The 19120-nt window shown below is 44.5% G+C and overlaps 1 non-coding gene across 1 annotated transcript; it reads left to right on the top strand.

Annotated features, from left to right (window-relative positions):
• The first annotated feature begins 14108 nt into the window (after positions 1-14108).
• Positions 14109-14190, top strand: trnas-uga (transfer RNA serine (anticodon UGA)). The gene has a single exon. It is a non-coding gene; the product is annotated as a tRNA-Ser (tRNA).
• Positions 14191-19120: the final 4930 nt, after the last annotated feature.

The raw sequence follows: 19120 nt of genomic DNA, 5'->3' as shown, positions 1-19120 counted from the left end.
GTCCATGATCTGGTTTGATTGGTTGCCATGCCCCAGTGCTCCTATCGTCTGTAGTACATTCTGCACTGCATCTCGGAGGGCGGGGGTGGGGCGACTGCACCACTATATTCACCTGTCTACAGATGTCCGAGACGGATCTATCTATTCCACACCACGAGACTCCCTCATTGCTCTTCTGAGTCTTACTTTGATCATTGTATATCTATTTCCCATGTCAGGTGCCCCTTTTGCCGTGGTGGCTACTACTAAATGCCAGTCACTGGCGCGGCATGGATCCCTGCATAAATCTTAATTATCCAATTTATACTCGTCCTTGTTACTGAACGGCTATGGGTCGCCTTTAAAGATCCACTTCGTCGTATCAGTTAAGATTAGCGTCAGCTGCTGCATCACAGACGCCTCTGCCCTTATGAATAGTCCTACCAGGGCGCTTGCCAACAGTGTGAACTGGGGCAGCCCCACATTTGCTTAAGTCTTCTAATAAATACTTTCTCTAAATTGGCTTTGGTGTAGTGCGATGTCTCCTCAGTCCCAGCTGCAAGTTTGTAATGGCTGGCGTGTATCCACGTGGCTGTTCCGGCGACCTTAACAACGAGCTGTGCTGTAAGGCGGACTTGAAACGGTCCCAGCCATCTCTTCGCCTTCCTGTTTTCCCTCCTGAAGTCTTTCGCCACCATTCAGGCTCCAGGTTATAGATCGTACATCTTCCCTTCTGCTAATTGGGGTTGTGCTGTCTTCACTTGATTCTGTATTTGGGACAAAAGTGTAGAGAGTTTCATGCAGTAACAAAACATCTTATCCTCACAGTGGCCTGTTATCTGGCTTCCCTTACGTTCGGGACAATTCCTGTGTTTGACGGCCTACCAAACAAAATTTCAAACGGGCTTAGGTTAGCTCTCCCTCTCCTCCTAGACCTCATACACATTAGCAAAATTGGAAGTGCCTTTGTCCATGTCATCCCTAGTTCCTCCTAGCAGTTTCTCAATATAATTTTTAAGGTAGAATTTTCTCTTTCCGCTGCCCTACCGCTCCTTTGGTGGTAGGCACAGTGTTATCCCATGTTCGTTCCCAAATACTCACTAATCTGCTGTAGGTCATTTGGACAAATGGTGTCCCACTGTAACTACTAAGCCTAGAATGTAGGTTTGCTCGCTGAGCTGTAGGTTTGATATCTAGACGTTTCATTTCCTGGCATATGGAGGTTAGTGGGCTAGTGTAGGTTAAGTTGGCCTAGATCGGTGCAACATCGAAGGCGAAAGGCCCTGTACTGCCCTGTATTTTTCTATGTTCTATGTTCTAGGTAACATCATCAGTGACGAACGCCAAGTGAAGAGAAGTTGTTGTCTCCTGCTTTCTAGTTATATGTTTGTCCAGGATGGGGTTCCTGGGGTTTGTGGTGATGCCATTTCCTGTTCGTTTTTTTGAGGGGTTGATAGATGCTATCTAGATATATGTCTTTTTTTTATGGCGTTGTGGTTGGAGTGCTAGGCCTCAAGGAATTCTCTGGCATGTCTTTGCTTAGCCTCTCCCAGGATAGATGTGTTGTCCGAGTCGAAATGGTGTTTAAATTTCATCCGTGTGAAGGGCTACGAGGGAGAGAGGGTCGAGTCTTTTTGTGGCTAGCTGATGTTCGTGTACCCTGGTGGCTGACTTTCTTCCTGTCTGTCCTACGTAGTGTTTGTGGCAGTCCTTGCATGGAATTTTATAAATGACGTTGGTTTTGTCCATGGGTTGTACTGGGTCTTTTATATTTGTTAGTTTTGTTTGAGACTGTTGGTGAGATTCCGAGGGCTCTTAATAGTCTGGTTGCTCCTTCTAAGACTTCATTGATGTATGGAAAGGTCGATAGGGTTTCTGGTTGTGTTAGGTCTACTTGTCGTAGTTTGTTCCTGAGGAATCTGTGGACTGTATTTTTAAAGTATCCGTTCTTCTTAAATACGTTTTATAGGTGGTACTCCTGTTTTCCGAAGTTCGTCTATGCTGAAATGTGTGGTGGTTCGTTGGAATAGTGTTCTGATACAGCTTCCTTTTTGCGTGTTGGGATGGTTGCTGGTGTAGTTAAGTATTTGGTCAGTATTTGGTCAGTGTTTGTCAGTATATGCAGACACACCAGAGAATTCCGAGAGGCCTCGCACTCGAAACACAACGCCATAAACAAACACATAGTTCGATTTACCATCTGTCAACCCCTCAGAAAACGAATAGGAAATGATATCACCACAAACCTCAGGAACCCCATCCATAACAAACATAAAAATAGAAAGCAGTAGACAACATCTTCACTTCACTTCACTTAGAGTTCGCCACTGATGATGTTACCGAGCCAGGTCATGAAATGTCTGGATAACAAACGTACAGCTCAGCGAGCAAACCTACACCCTAAACTTCAACCGGAGCTATAAACCTTCTCAAACCTTGGGACTACTAAGCCTCTCAGGGATGCTCCATCTTGGAATTATTTCAGTTAGGAAAGCTTTGGTTATGGCACTGGCATTCTGTTTTGCCGTGGGGAAGCTTGCACCCATTTGGAAAACATATCACCTATTACCAGACAATACCTTTTTCCTTCGCAGGGAGTTAGTTCGGTAAATACCAGTTCTAGATGTTCAAATTGTTTTTGGGGTTTGGAAGTGCTACATGACTCATCTGTATTCCCGTCCCCACATTATTGTTAGAGATAACACATCAGTCACAATATTTCTGGAAGTAATGAGTAAATCCCTCAGTGTACCACTGTGCTGAAATGCTGTCATATCTCCCCTCTTTTGACAAATGTTCCTTACTTTGTGTCAGTTTGGCATAGGATGGAAATAATGATCGTCGTAGAAACGGTTGAACATTGGGGCCACACCATACCCTTTACCTCAAACTGCACTCTGCTTTTTTCCCACTCAAACGTGTCTTCAAGCCTGGACTTCGACTGTGACTCCCGTACGTCTTCTGTTGGGGTAAGGATTTTTGTCATTCCCATGTCAAACTGATCATTTACCGGCTGCGGGGCTGCTGCCCTTGCCGCTGAGTCTGCCCTTGCATTTCCTTGAGAAACGGAATCGTTATTTTTCGTGTGGGCTTCATATTTACACACAGCGATTGATTTAGGCAATAGGACCGTTTCCAAGAGGTCAGAAATCTGATCACGGTGTGTGATGGGCTTTCCGGTTAAGGTCAAGAAGTCCCTGTATTTCCATAAGGTTCCAACATTATGTGCAACTCCGAATGCGTATCTGCTATCGGTTAAATATTCGCTGTCTCTCCCTTAGCCAATTTGCAGGCCTCAGTCAATGTAACCAGCTCCGCTGCTTGAGCTGACAATTGAGAAGGGAGTGATCCCGCTTTGAATACCTCATGGGTAGTTACTACAGAATCCCCAATACAATTTTGGCCTATCTCCTTGCTCCTGAATGCTGACCCATCCACAAAAAAACGCCATATTTGGATTCTGAAGTGGTGAATTCTGCAAGTCTTGTCTAGGCAGCACATTTCTTAATTACAGCGATACAATCATATGGGTCTCCGTCTCCTTCTCTAGTCAGATGACTAGCAGCATTAAGGACGTTACATCGTTTTATTACAATGTTAGGCTTCTCCAAGAACACAGAATTGTATCTGAATGTATACGTGCTGCCGACGTATGTGCTGTCTTTTGCTCGGAAAGCAGTAAGGATTCTGCATGTGCAATCAGTTTGGTTAAGTCGCCATAGCCGATTATATAACAACTACAGCTCGCAGGCATTTACGCAATCCTACCGCTACGACGTCAAGCTTAGCCGAAAAATAAGTTGCCAGCCTAAATTTTCCCCCATGATCCTGCAACAACACAGATGTCATGCAGCCATGTTTTTCATCTACCATTTGACAGAAGGCTTGCTTGGATTCGGAATCCCCAGTGTAGGTGTACTTTGAAACGTCTTTTTCAATTCAACTCGGCCGCTGTGATCCATTGCAACGGACCTTGGTTCTGCTACCCTTTTCCATGGGCCATGTCACTTCAGGGCGCCTCAATATTTGTGTAATGTGGGAAAAACGTTCTTCAGTAGGAGCGTATGCTCAAAATGGATAGTAATTGTTTCCTCATGTGAGGCCTTGGAATTTGCTGAATTACTTGCACTCTGACTTGACCTTCCCTTGGTCTTCCCTTGTTCAGATATTAAGTGACTGAAGAACTTCACCTGTTGTTGCATAAATTGAAGCTTTGCGAGACTGGCTTTGTGACCTTCCCTCGTGCAACGCAAGGGAATTCTTCTCAAATTGTTCCTCTGTCGGTGCTACTATTAGGCAATCGTCTACAGATTGCAGAAGTGCAGACCCAGGGGTTAAAACAAACGTCTCCATATTCCTGCATAGAGCCTCATTATATATGGTGGGTGACTCACAGTAACATTGACAAAGTCGTGTGAACTCATCAGACTTCCCTTTGAATGAAAAAGCGAACCAGAATTGACTATCTGGATGCACCATTACAATAAAGAATGTATTTGCTAAATCCACAGCAGGGAACCATTTACTGTCCGGTTGAAATTGAGCTCATACAGTATAAGGTTTGGGAACATTTGATGCGCGCGGGCCAACACTGTTATTGACTGCCTGCAGGTCTTGAACAAACCTCCATTCCTCCGGTTCACTTGGAATTTTTGCCTTTTTGATCAGAAAAATGGGAGTTCTCACCGGTGAGTTTACACAGGGGATTATCTCACTAGCCTTTGGGAAGGATTGAAACACTGGAGTAACTACGTCCATGGCCTCGGGTTTTAACGGGTATTGTGCTCTGCAAGCACGATACTCCGACTTCGTGGTTGCTCGTATTGGTTCACAACCTCGTTTATGCCCCACATCATGTTTGCCTTTTACCCATAATTCAGTCGGGACCGTTATTAATCTTGGGTCTGAGAAGTTTATCTTAGGAAAACGCCAGGCCAGCCTTGTAGGCTCTTCAGGGCGAGAGGGGGTTACCTTGACTGTTCTATTGCCTGAGTTAGACAAATTAATTTCTTCCTATATGTCCACACATCTGCATTGAACCACATACCCACATCGTCCCAGAACACCGAACATTTCGTTCTTTATGCCTTTAGCACCCATGGCCCCAAATCCTGCCACCAGTCACTGGACACTTTCGCCAGTGACACACGAGGAGCCCAGTCTTCCACATCAAAAATATAGAGGTAACTTGCCGTCGCAGGTACTTTACATAAGTTCACACTGACTGCACATCTGTCATCCCTTCAATAAAATTCGCACAATAACAACTGACTTGGTTTAACCAATCTCCTGAACCAATACTTCTCTTATGGTTCCTCAGGGCTATCGTGGTGTATGTGTGCTGTGCAGTGCAGCATATTCCCCCAAAAACAAATCGGTGTTAATAGGATTAACATGGTTACTTGCTTCCAGGGCAAGTGAATTGCTCACTGAACTCATTGCTCTCTGGCTTAATCGCCACTCATAGACATACACCAGGGGGGGTGGGTTGTATTTTACAGTTTACACTTGTGAATTCTCCCTTTGAATTACCTGCAAGCCCATCGGAGTACTGAGCAAATACAACCCCAGTCTCACTATGAGATCCCGATCCATCAAATGTAAAGGACAGAATTCCGCTAACAAAATTGAGAATGAGAATGGATACACATTACTGATTTCACACAATATGGGTGCGGTAAAACTCTCTCATATCACGACGCCTGATGCCTCCATTGAGTTCAGGAACATTCCACTCATCTTTATTGGTGCCAACTCTCTGAACTGTCTTGATTTGAGGAGTCAATATGCTGGCCATGGATCTACCAAAAATGTAACTGGTATACCTTCCACATATAACATAGAGGTAGGCATCGACATATACGAATCATTGTTATATTGAACATATTGTCCACACTTCGCAATCTCAATGTTCAATATAGAGTTGGGATACATCTCAGTGCCCGTTACGTTAGTAGAAGTGATTAGCATTAGGGATTCTTCGTTGCCAAGAATAAAGGAAAGAGGTTAACCTGTACCTTGTGGCCTGCCCACCTCAACCTCAGTCGTCCCCTGTCAGTCACTATGCTGTCCAGCCTCCAGGACCGATTGACGCTGTATGTGCGGGCACTGTCTGGACCAGTGGTCCATTGCTCTGCAAACAAAGCACCAGCCAGATCTATCTCTGCAAGCGCACTTTCGCGATCCCTTCCTCTTTTGCGAACTCCACCTGTGCCTCTCTCTTTTCCCGCAGTCCCTCCTTCCAATGGCTGAACGACCATTTGCATCATAATAAGCTGAGGTTCATGTGATTGCTGTTCCATCTTTAATTTCCGGTTATGGTTCTCTTGAGCCAGTGGTTTTTCAGCATGTATCACGTATTGTTCTATCTAATTCAACTTTCCCGTGTCCCAGGTAATACATGTATATTATTGCCTATTTTGTTGTTTCGTACTTCATTCCATTGATGAAGCTGCTCTTCAGGTGTGCCTCATACGGTGTGATCTCTGCCGTCGTTATGTCCTTGGGTGGTATCAGTCCACAATAGACGTTATCGACTTTCGTGAGGCGCTTAAGGTACTGGGACATTGTCTCGACTTCTTTCGGGATTCTTGCTTCAATTGATTGTGGGTACGATATGATATTGGTGATTCACCAGACCCTGAGGCGGCGACCGTTCACTTGGAATATTCATGAAGTGGATCTCGTAGGGGGGGCTGTAGCTCTTCGAGGGCACCTATTAAGGTCAGGATCTGATCCAGTCTTAAGACACTGTCCAGCTTCATTAGGTTGTTTTCCATGTTTGTATGCACGTGCGCTGGTGTTTGTACATGTACTTGATCTATCATTATTTCGAGATTTTCTTTCCCTGAAATCAGGCTCAGCCTTCAACATGTGATAAGCACTCCAATTCACAGGTTCTATTTTACCCTTCCGTTTCTCCTTCTCTCTCTCTCCTCCAACGGTGACCTCAGCATTTGAAACTGAATATTACTAAAACTTCCTTCCTCCAGAAAAACACATTCCTTGATTTACATTTTTAACTACTTTACAGAAACTGGGCCATAATTATTTAGCATATATTGTATTTTTTCTTGACCATTCTGAGTTGTCTGTCGACCCTCTTTTTGATTGCTCTTGCTGGAGCCGATTTTCATGCATATTGGAAAAGTGTTCATCTCTCTCTGTCTGTCTGTCTATCTGTCTATCTCTCTCTCTCTCACGATACCATAATCTGCTCTTTGCCAATATAACTTGTTTTACCTCCGGGGGTCCCCTCTCATGGGCACGACCACCTCATTGCCTTGGTTTTCACAAACCAAGAACCCACGTAACCGGTACAGCTTTGGCGACTCCAACGCTGCCCATGGTGGCTCCAAGTCTCAAACCACCATTAATCTTGCTGTCTCTTAAACTCTCTAGAGACGGCAATCCTTTCCCTTGAATATTCCTTTACTCGAATACCGCACGAGAGGTCACTGGTCCCTCTTCCTGGTTCGTCTATTCTCTTCGAGCGAGTCTCTATGTCAGATTACTTTAGCAACAACTCTTACCCTGACCCTATTCTATCCACTTATACCCAGTCCTCTCACTTAAAGGGGCCAATTCAGCGCTCGAGATGAAGTGAAAGACCTTCAAGGCAGTGGCGCATACACCTCCTGGCAATCTTCAAAATCTTACCCAGTCGCAGGGTCGCAGACGAGCCCCCGAGTTTACTGACGTGGAATTTCAATCGACTCGACACAAATGCTACCAAGAGCAAAGAAAAAGTTTATTTTTGAAATTTGCAGAATGGACCCGACACATTTGCAAGACGCCTCATAAAATGGAGCTTGACGTTTTCACATATTCCCTTTATACTATATATCGCCTTGCCTTATCAGACCTCAGGCCAGGAACCTGGATCAGTCGAGTTCCTTTCCACACATGGTGTTGTTTTTTCCTAATTCATTCACTGCTGATATAATAGATTATTGGCGTTGACAGTCAGCTGTAACTTAGGTTGAACTTTACATTTTTTTCTGTCTTTTTGCAAAGTTAGGTCCATACTTCTTTGTTTCAACCATGCTTTCACAGATTTCACAAAAAATGATACTTTTCCATTACAGGGGATCAGGCTGACAGTGACTCAATAAGTGTGATGGAGTGAGGATGATAGTGACACAATGAGGGTGAGGTGTCAGTGTGGTAGTGATGCAGACTGTGTGAGTGGATCAGGCCGATAGTTACGCAGTGAAGGGGGTCAGAGTGATAGTGATGCAGTAAGTCTGAGGGATCAGACCAATAGTGACGCAGTAAGTGTGAGGTGGTCAGGGTGATAGTGAAGCACTGCGTGTGAGGGGTCAGTGTGACAGTGACGCAGTAAGAGTGAGTGGTCAGGCTGATAGTGTACGCAGTAACTGGAAGGAGATCAGGCTGATAGTGATGCAGTAAGTGTTACTGTGTCAGGCTGATCCTGACACATAAAGTGGGAGGGTGAAAGTGACGTAGTAAGTGTGATGGGGTCAGGCAGAGTCTGACGCAGTGAGTGTGAGACAGTCAGGGTGATTGTGTGGGAGTAAGTGTGTGCGTTCAGGCTGGTAGTGACACAGTAGGTTGAGAGCGTCAGGCAGATAGTGGCCAATAAAAGTGAGGTGTTAGGGGAATAGTGATGCAGTGAGTGTGAGGTGTCAGGCTGTTAGTGATGCAATAAATGTGAGGGGTCAGTCTGATAGTGAAGCGGTAAGTGTGTGGGGGTCAGGCTGATAGAGAGGCAGCACGTGTGGTGGGGTCAGGCTGATCGTGTCACAGTATGTGTGAGGGGTCAGGCTGATAGTGATGCAGTAAGTGTCAGTGAGTCAGAGTAATCCTAATGCAGGAAGTGAGAGGGGACAGGGTGATAGTGATGCAGTGAGTGTGAGGGGGTTAGCGTGATTCTGACAGAGTAAGTGTGAGTGTTCAGGCTGATATTGATGCAGTATGTTGAGGATGTCAGGCTAATACTGCCCAGTTAGTGTTAAGCGACAAGGTGATAGAGATCCATGAAATGTGAGGAGTCAGACTGATAGACACGGTGAAATTGTGATGGGTCAGGCTGATAGTGAATGCGGGAAGTGTGCGAGTGTCAGGCTGATAGTGACGCAGTAAGTGTGTTGGGAGCAGAGTGATAGGAACGCAATAAGTGTGAGCGGCTCTGGATGATAGTGACAGGTCACTATGAGGGGGAGGATGGTAGTGATCCAGTGAGTGTGAGGAGTCAGGATGACAGTGAAGCAGACTGTTATTGTGATGGTGACATGGCACGTGTGATGGGGTCAGGGTGACAGTGACGCAGATGCTTTCAGGAGGTCAGGTTGTAGTGATGCAGTAATTGTGAGGGGTCAGGGTGATAGTGATGCAGTGAGTGTGAGATGTCAGTGTGATAGTGACGCAGAACATTTGAGGGGCCTGGCCTGCAGTATGGGCAAGGGGTCAGGGTGACAGTGATGTAGATGCACTCATAGGGCCAGGTTGTAGTAAAGCTGTAAGTGTGAGTGTCTCAGGCTGATAGTGATGAAGTAAATGCGAGGGGGTAAGGCAGTTAGGGATGTAGTAAGTGTGCAGGCGTAGTGCTAGAAGTGACGCCGTAAATGTGAGTGTTGAAGCTGATAGTGACGCATTAAGTTTGAGGGCATCAGGCTGATCTTGACGCAGTAAGTGTGACTTTGTCAGGATGATAGTTACGCTGTAAGTGTATGGGGGCACAATGCTCTTGACGCAGTAAGAGTGGGGAGTCAGGGTGATAGTGACGCAGTGAGCATGAGTGGGTCAGCCTGATAGTGACGCAGTATATGTGAGGGAGTTAGCCTGGTACTGGCACAGTATGTGTGAAATGGTCAGGCTGATATTGATGCAGTTAGTGTGTTGGGGTCAAAGTGATAGTGACGCAATAGGTGTAAGTGGCTCAGGATGATAGTGACACAGTGGGTGTGAGATACCAGTGTGATAGTGACGCAGTAAGTGTGAAGGGTCAGGATGACAGTGACACTAAGTGTACGGCCCTCAGTGTGATTGTACCACAGCAAGTGTGGGTTTGTCAGGGTGTAAATGAAGTCGTAAGTGAGAGAGGGGCATTGCGATAGTGTTGCAGTAAGTGTGAGGTGGTCAGGCTGATAGTGACAAAGTCAATGTGACCGGGCAGTGTTTTAGTGAAAAGATAAGTGTGAGGCGTCAGTCTGATACTGACACAATAAATGTGATGGAGTCAGGCTGATAGTGACACAGTAAGTGTGAGGGGTCAGCCTGATAATGACACAATAAGTGTAAGGATTCAGGGTGATAGTAACATGTGAAGCGTGAGGGCGTGATTGAAAGTGACGCAATAAGTGTGTGGCGGTTAGGCTGATGGGGACACACTAAAATTGCAAAGACTGTGTGAGTGGGTCAGGGTGATAGTGACGCAATAAATGTGAGGAGGTGAGGGTGAGAGTGACGAAGTAAATGAGAGAGGATCAGAGTGAGAGTGACACGGTAAGTCTGAGGGGTCAGACTGATATTGACACAGTAAGTATGAAGGGGTCAGGCTGAGAATGACACAGTCATTGTGAGGGGGGAGAGTTTTAGTTATACAGTAAGTGCGAGGCGTCAGACTGAAACTGATACAAAAAGTGTGAGTGGGTCAAGGTGATAGTGACGCAATATGTCTGAGGGGTCAGGCTGATAGTGATGCACTCAGTGTGATGGGGCAGAGTTTTTAGTAACATGGTAAGCGTGAGGCGTCAGTCTGGTACTGACACAAAAAGTGTGATGGAGTCAGGCTGATAGTGACGCAGTAGGTTTTAGAATTGAGAGTGATATTAACATAGGAAGTGCGAGGGCGTCACTGATAGTGACGCAATATGTGTGTGGCTGTCAGGCTGATAATGACGCAGTAAAAATGAGGATGTCAAGGTGAAACTGGTGCAGTAAGTGTGAGGATGGCAGATGGACAGTGATGCAGTAAGTGTGAGGGGTTCACGCTGATATTGAGGCATGCAAGTGTGAGGAGTTAGGTTGATAGTGACGCTGTGTGCCGGCGGGTCCGGCTGATAACAACGCAGAAAATGTGAGTGTCTCAGTGTGACAGTGACGCATTACATATGAGAGGGTCAGGGTGATAATGACAGAAAAAGTGTTAGGGGTTCAGGTTGATAGTGATGCTGTAATTATGAGCTTGATCAGCGTGATAGTGAGGGGTTCAGGCTAATAGCAACACAGCAATTGTGAGGGGGGTCAGGGTAGTGGTGACGCAAAACGTGTGAGCGGGTCAGGCTAAGAGTGATGCAGTACGTGTGAGGTGTCAGGCCAATAGTGACGCAGTAATGGTAAGAGTGTTGGTGTGCTAGTGACGCAGTAAGTGTGAGCCGCTCAGGATGATAGTGATGCAATAAGCGTGAGGTTTCAGGTAGACACCCATGCAGTAAGTGTGATGTGTTCGGGGTGACAGTGACACAGACACTTTGAGGGTGTCAGATTGAGAGTGACACAGGAAATGTGAGGGGACAGGTTGAGAGTGACACAGTAAGTGTAAGAGGTCAGGCTGATAATGATATACTAATTGTGATGGAGTCAGGATAATAGTGGTGCAGTGAGCATGAGTTGTCAGGGTGATAGTGACACACACGGCGTGAGTGGGATAGAGTTATAGTGATGCAGCAAGAATAAGGAGGTCAGAGTGATAGTGTGCAAGGTCTGGCTGAATGTGACGCAAGGAGAGTGAAAGGTTTAGTGTGATCTGGACGCACTAAGTTTGCGGGGTCAAGGTGATAGTGATGTTGTAAGTATGAGTGGGTCAGTCTGATCGTGACACAGTACATTTGAAGGGATCAGGCTGGTAGTGATGCAGTAAACGTGAGGGGGTCAGGCTGATATTGATGCACTAAGTGAGAGAATGTCAAGGTGATGGTGATGCATTAAGTGTGAGCAGGTTAGAGAGAGAGTGACGCTGTTAGTGAGTGAGGTTTGGCTGATAGGGATGCAGTAAGTGCGCATGTGTCAGGGTGTGAGTGATGCACGAAGTATGAGGGTGCCAGAGGGATAGTGACGCATTAAGTATGAGGGGGTCAGAATGATTGTGATGCAGTAATTCTGACAGGATCAGAGAGATACCAACGCAGTAAGCATGAGGGGGTCAGGCTGTTAGTGACGCTGTCAGTGTGAGTGTTGAAGCTCATAGTGAAGCAGTAGGTGTGAGGTGGTCAGTGTGATTGTGGCGCAGTAAATGTGAGAGGGTCAAGGTGATAGTGACATAGTAAGTTTGAGGAAGCAGTGTTGTAGTGACACGGTAAGTGTGAGACGTACTTACATAATAGGTGTGATGGAGTCAGGCTGATAGTGACACAGTAAGTGTCAGGAGTCAGGGTAATAGTAACATAGGAAGTTTAAGGGCGTGACTGATAGTGACAAAGTAAGTGTTTGGCAGTCAGGCTGATAGTGATGCAGTCAAAATGAGGGTCTCGAAGTGAAAGTGGCGCAGTAAATGTGAGGACGCCAGATGGATAGTGATGCTGTAAGTTTGAGGGGTTCACACTGATATTAAGGCGGTAAGTGTGAGGGGTCAGGTCGAAAGTGATGCAGGAAGTGTCGGCGGGTCAGGCTGATAGTGATGCATTCAAAGACCAAATATCCAAGGCTCACTGTAGTGCTGAATTGCGAGACTTCTCAAGGCTAAGACAAAAATCAATAGTTCTCATCCTGGTCATAAATCACAATGCTTCATTTTAAAATTGTTCTCTCCTGCTTCTCGATTCACCAATGAGAGAACAAAATTTAATTGCACCACCCGGTTTATCTCTTCAAATATTTTGCAACTCTAAATGAGATTACCTCTCTTGTTTTGAAACTGTTAAAAAAAAAGACCGGATTTGCCCAATTTCAATTCACAGGACTAATGTTCATTCATGATATCAAGGCTAATCACCATTCGTGGTATTCCTCATATGGCATTAGTATCTTTCCTAAATTGAGGATTATAATTCCTCATACTGTAGTCCAAGTGCCGTCGAACTGAGCCACAATACATTGGAAATAATGCTTTGTTCTCGTGCTCTGAAATCCTTCTGTAGCTTTCACAACAGACTTCTACAACTGCTAGTAGACTTCAATGACTTATTAAAAACTTCTCCAAGATGCAATTCCAAAAATCTGTCCATCAGACTTTCTACTTCACACCTTCGATAATAATCTCCACACATTTCCCTCCTGACAAGTGTGATAAAGTCAAATCGTTGCTATTTATTAAATCATGAGGGACATGGATAGGTTGACTCATCAAGGTGTTTTCTTGCTGGTGAGGAAGTCAAAATTTAGAAAACATTACTTTAAAATTAGTTAGTAAGGATTTAAAAGGGACGTCAGGGGCAACTTTTTCAGTCATGTCCAGAATGAGCTGCCAGAGAAATTGTTGGAGACTGGTACAACTGTAACATTTAATGGCATCTGGATGGATATATGAGAAACAAGGTTTAGAGGGTTGTGGGCCAATTGTTGGCAAATGGGACCTATTAATTTAGGATAACTGTCCACCATGGTCAAGTTGGAAAGAAAGGCCACTTTCCATGTTGTATTTTTCAAGGACTTGATGACTCTAGAACAATCGGAAAAACTTTGCAAATAATTCCGTCCAGACGATTTCAAGTTCCAAATCTTCGGTCAATCTTCCTCTCTTGTGCTCACAAGTTCATTACCTGATGTCAGAACTTACGGATGAGTTGCTGGATCCATTTCTGTAAATTGGTTCTGCATTCTTTCTAATTCCGATTTTTTTTTTACGAATGTAGCTACTGTTTATGGACTTAGAATCACTATTTCTAATATCATATTTCGATGAATATTAAAACACAACAGCATATCAATTTTGGCACCAGATGACGAGCAATTGAGTCAAAATCGATCGGACGCAGTGAGACTATGATCCTCTCTTCGTGTGGTGTACATTCGTGACTCTATAATTCAATGAAGAATCATTCCCACAACTTCAGCTGTGTCAGAATCTAGTTTGCGGTGAAAGCCTGTCAATCTGCTAAGGTAACGTTCGTCTGGGTCTCTGCAAAGGATTTGGCGAAATCTTCAGGTCTTGACAATTTGTACTTCAAACAAATTACATATTTCATGAATTCAGTTCTTTTAGTATGAAAATGAGAAATGCAGACACAACTGTGATGGCCGAGAGGTTAAGGCGTTGGATTTGAAATCCCATGGGGTTTCCCTGCGCAGGTTCGAATCCCGCTCACAGCGTTGACTCTTTTAAAAGTCATTAATTCCTTTGCAGAATTTGGATTTCGTGGAGATTGAGCTTTGCATTCAATCGAAAGTAAATTTTCAACTGTGAAGAATCCAAAGTAATTTCAAGATGTCTAGTTGAATAAATTATATGTCGAGACACAAAAAGCCATCAACTTCCAACACGAATCAGTTTCCAAACATTTGTCGAACTATCGTGAAATTTGGATGTTCGGGAGGCGGGGGGGGCGGGGGGGGGGGGTGAAATTAAGCAAAACAAGAAGCAATGCAATACATTTACCTGCAGGTGATGAGTTTTTTTTTAGGATCAGTTGAAAGTCAAGCTGAGAAAGTTCAACCTAATTTACAACTGACTCTCAAGGCCAATTATCTATTATATCAGCAGTCAATGAATCAGAAAAAACAACTCCATGTGTGGAAAGGAACTCGACTGCTCCAGGTTCCTGGCTTGAGGTGTGATAAGGCAAGGCGTAATCAACGGAGTAGAATTTTCTGGAAATATGAGAAATGGAACCTTAACAGTCTTCTGCTGTCCACATTCGTAAGAAACTGTGCATTAAGAACTGAAATTGAAAATTAACGATGAAAATCAGACTTAGCCCTCTGTTTGTGGTGTAGCATTGTTCAGAACAATAGGTTGTTGCAGAGACTAAAATTGACCAAAATAATCGATGTGGATCTTATCCACGACCTCCGTTGGAGCAGTTGGTGTGGAGAGCTCAGCTTGAAGAACCAAGTGCCAATTATTCATCTTGGCTGTCTAAATTGCTCAGTTAAACAGACTCCCAATTTAATGAAAAAACCTTTGCTATCAGAGCTAGATGTTTTCATGTCAGCATGTTCCCATATGAGAGGACACTCCATGGAGTAGATGTGACTTAAATATTGACTCTAACGTCAGAGATGTTGACACATTTCTGCCCCAACACAGCACTACCATTGGTATCAAATCAAACTTAACAAAGGACTAGTTCCCTTAGACATTTCCTTTCTGCAGACTCTGCCAATGGACCGTTCAGGCCCGATGTAGGAATCGGGCGTGGTGACATCTGTTCGCAAGTGGATCACTTCATTCTTGCTCATGATCCATAAACCGTAATTCATTTTGAACTTCTTAGCCATCAGCATGATAAATGTTACATAATGCATAGGATTGCTTCTCGAAAGAAAGAGCGAAATCTTATTCAATGCAGACTCAAATTGAAGTTGTCTCTGGTCGACCAGAAGACAGATATCGCGAAACAAAGTGAATACAGAAAACAATCAATGTTTTCTGGGAGTCAAAAAGATGTACTGGAAGAACGGAAACATATATTTGGAACTAAAGTCACATATTTCTTCCAGACTAAATGTTCTTGAACCGTTATCTTAATTTGACCTTCATGTCCACCATTGCTGCAAAAATTATCTTAACAAATCAGAACTTTGTGTTCTTTGATATTGTCTCCTTCATGTTTCTCTTGATTTTGAAACTAAAACCGAGCAATAGTAATGCACCCTATTTCATTAGCAAAGATCAGAAGAAGATCAATTTATAAGAGAACAGAAATAAAGCTACGTCTGTCTTTCAAGAGAAAACACAGTTACCATTTCGACTCCAAAAAGTCTTCTTCAGAAGTCTGCGCAATGAACTCGAAATAGAAGACCAAAAACGAAAAGAAAAGCCATAATGCCGCGAATACACCACCCGCAAGCGCATCAAGTCCTACTCGAATATGTTGTATTACTACTCTCAACATCAGTGGAGAACGGAACAAAGCTCATTCTGCAGTTGTCAACCTGTTATGACGTAGTTTGTAAAGTCAGAAATATGATTAGGTAAAAAGCGGGATGAAAGCGGGATATCAGAAGTCTGAAAAAAGCAAGTGTGTGCTTTGCTTTGAAGAAGGTTGGCAGTGATGAAAATGGAAATTAACTACAGTGACAGTTGCTTAATTAATACTCAGAATCGTTGCAACACACAGGGACGCAATTCTTTTTGCTGGGTTTCTGTTCTGCCATTTTATAATCACGATTTCTGTCGGGTTTGGTTTCCATTCCAGGCTTAGGTGACTGCCTGATGGAAGTTTGCACATTCGCCCAATTTCTGTGTGGTAGCTCTGGTTTGCTGCCACATTCTGAACATTTGCAGGCTATTTGGATTCGCCATTGAACGCACACGGTTACAGAGACAGTGATGTAGAGCGTGTCTGGATAGGACGTACTTCAGAGGATTTTTGCGAATTTAAATAGACAGAGTTGGGTTAGTCTGCTGTTTCCTGGGTGAGCTACATGGACAGAGAAGGGTCAGGGTATTCTTGACAGAGTTGGATTAGTTGCTCTTACCTGTGTCAGTCACGCAGATACAGTCGGGTCAGTCTGCCCTTCCCTGGGCGAATTTCTTTCATAGAGTGGTGATAGTCTGCTCTTCCCTGCCTGAGTGAAACAGAAAGAGCGGGGTCAGTATTCTCTTCCCTCGATAATTTATGTTGACAGTCTGGCTTCTGTCTGCTCTTCTCTGGCGAGTTACTTTGGTAAAGTGGAGTTAGTGTTCATTCATTGGGTGAGTGCCATAGCCAGAATGGGATCAGTCTGCTCTTCCCTGAGTGAATTACATTTATAGAGTGGGGTCAGACCTCTCTTCAGTGAATGACTTATATTGACCGTGTGGGATCAGTCTGCTGAGTTACACTGAGATTGTGGGGTCAGTCTGCCTTCCCTCGGTGAGTAACACTGACTGAGTGGCGTCAGTTTGCTCTTCCCTCAGTGAGTTACATTGACAGAGTGGCATCGGTCTACTCTTTCCTGTGCGAGTTGCATGGACAGAGTGGCGTCAGTCTGCTTTTCACGGAGTGAGTTATTTGGACCGTGTGGGATCAATCTGCTCTTCCCTGGGTGAGTTGCATTGACAGAGTGGCGTCAGTCTGCAATTTCCTAGTTGTGTTAAAGTGATCGTGTGAGGTCAGAGTGCTCTTCACTGGTTGAGTCACATTGACAGATTGGGCTTCATCTGCTCTTCCCTGGGAGAGTCATATTAACAGAATGGGGTCAGTCTGCTCCTTTCTAAGTGAGTAATATCACAGAGTGCACACAGTCTGCTCTTCCCTGGGTGAGCTACGTTAAGAGAGTGGTGTCAGTCTGCTCCTCCACGGGCGTGTTACTTTCTCAGAATCGTGAGAGCCTGCTCTTCTCTGTCTGAGTTTAACAGCAAGGATGGTTTCATTACTGTCTTCGCTGGATGATTCACATAGGCAGAATGGAATAAGTCTTCTCTTCTCTGAATGAGTTACTTTGACAGAGTGGGGTCAGGCTCGTCTCCCTGCTTGTGTTTCATTGACAGAATCTGATCAGTCTGCTCTTCCCTGGATGAGTGACAGAGACAGAATGGGTACAGCCTGCTCTTCTCTGAGTGGTGTCAGTCTGCCATTTGCTGGGTGAGTTACATATGAAGTGTTGGGTCAGTCTGCTCTTCCCTGGATGACTAACATTGACAGATTGGCGTCAGTCTACTCTTCCCTGGGTGAGTTACATTAACAGAGTCCGGTCAGATCATAACTTCCTCGTTGAGTTACATTGATCGTGTGATGTCAGACTTCTGTCCCCTGGTTTAGTTACATTGACAGAGTGGGGTCCATCTGCTGTTCCCTGGGTGAGTTACGTTAGCAGTTTGGGGTCGGTTTGCTTTACGCAATCCAGGAACTCCATCTCTCGCGGTTTCTTGTCAGTACCTCCATACTAAGGATTTTTGGAGTTAACAAAAGTAACTCGTCCCCTACATCTTTGGCATAATTAGGGATGGGCAGTGAATCTTATCTCATTGAAAGACAACTATGTCCCAGAAATGCAGTTCTAATAATTGCATGTTCTAATTCGACACTTCAAGCGGTCGGGAATAACTTGAGGAGAGGTGCAGGGTAGAATAATTAAAGTCAAATGCACTGATGCCTAGGAGGCATGACACAAGATGTTAGTGTGGAGCTGATGGTGTAAGGCTCAGTGTCAGTGCCATTGGTTCAGCATTTATTGCTCACTGTTCGCAATGACTCACACACCACTGCTGTCAATTCACAACAATGAGCCTGTTCATCTTGGTTTGAAAATCCCTGCGTGTGTATTAACGTGGTTAATGGGACGCGAGAGGAGATGAGCACATCCTCTTTATTCTGTCAGTTTAAACAGACGAAAATATCTGTTGGATGCCAATGCAAGAGGATACTGTCTTTTTCTGTGCCTTTTTAGTGGGGCATGCTCAGCATTGAAACGTCTGTTTTTGCACAAGCAGAGTTTTATTGCCACTCATACTGAGCAACATTAATACAGAAAACGCGTTTTCGAATTCCTGTGATCAAGTGGTTCAGGCATTGCACATATGGACGAGAAATCTGGCTTTTAACGTGGCGCCATGGCTTAGCTGGTGAAAGCAGCTCCCATCACACTGGTGCCTGCTCATTCTATTGAAAGCTCGTTGTTTCTCGCAAGTATAATGTTGCTGTTCGAGAAACTCAGTGTCCTGTTTGAATTGCTGTGCATTCTGATTTCGCGTTTCGTATTCATTTTCCTGTTTTAAATCCAGTCGTGTAGGTTGCTCTTTTTAACTATTATTTTAACCTGGAGATTCTTCCCGCAGTTCCACAAGCACTTCTGCTTCTCATCCTCTTATTCTCATTCCTTCATTCCCAGTTTTGTGGAAATTAAGTGGTGAGGCAGGAGACACTGCAGCATTCCCGGGAAATGTTGTGGTAATGGCACTGACACCACGACATGATCACCCTTATTCTCTGCTGTGACCATTCATTCATTGTACACCAACAGTAAATGCATCGTTGTTCTTCTTCAGCTATCATGTAATTACTTTCTTTTACTGATGGATAAGGAATACAACTATAACTTCGAAAGGGTCGTTAGATTTTGAGGAAGAAATGTCTCCTTGCCTCAGGTCGAAGTG

This window comes from Chiloscyllium punctatum, chromosome 50 (assembly GCF_047496795.1).
Source record: "Chiloscyllium punctatum isolate Juve2018m chromosome 50, sChiPun1.3, whole genome shotgun sequence".
NCBI classification, from domain to species: domain Eukaryota; kingdom Metazoa; phylum Chordata; class Chondrichthyes; order Orectolobiformes; family Hemiscylliidae; genus Chiloscyllium; species Chiloscyllium punctatum.
This window is presented reverse-complemented; position numbering and strand designations above follow the sequence as displayed.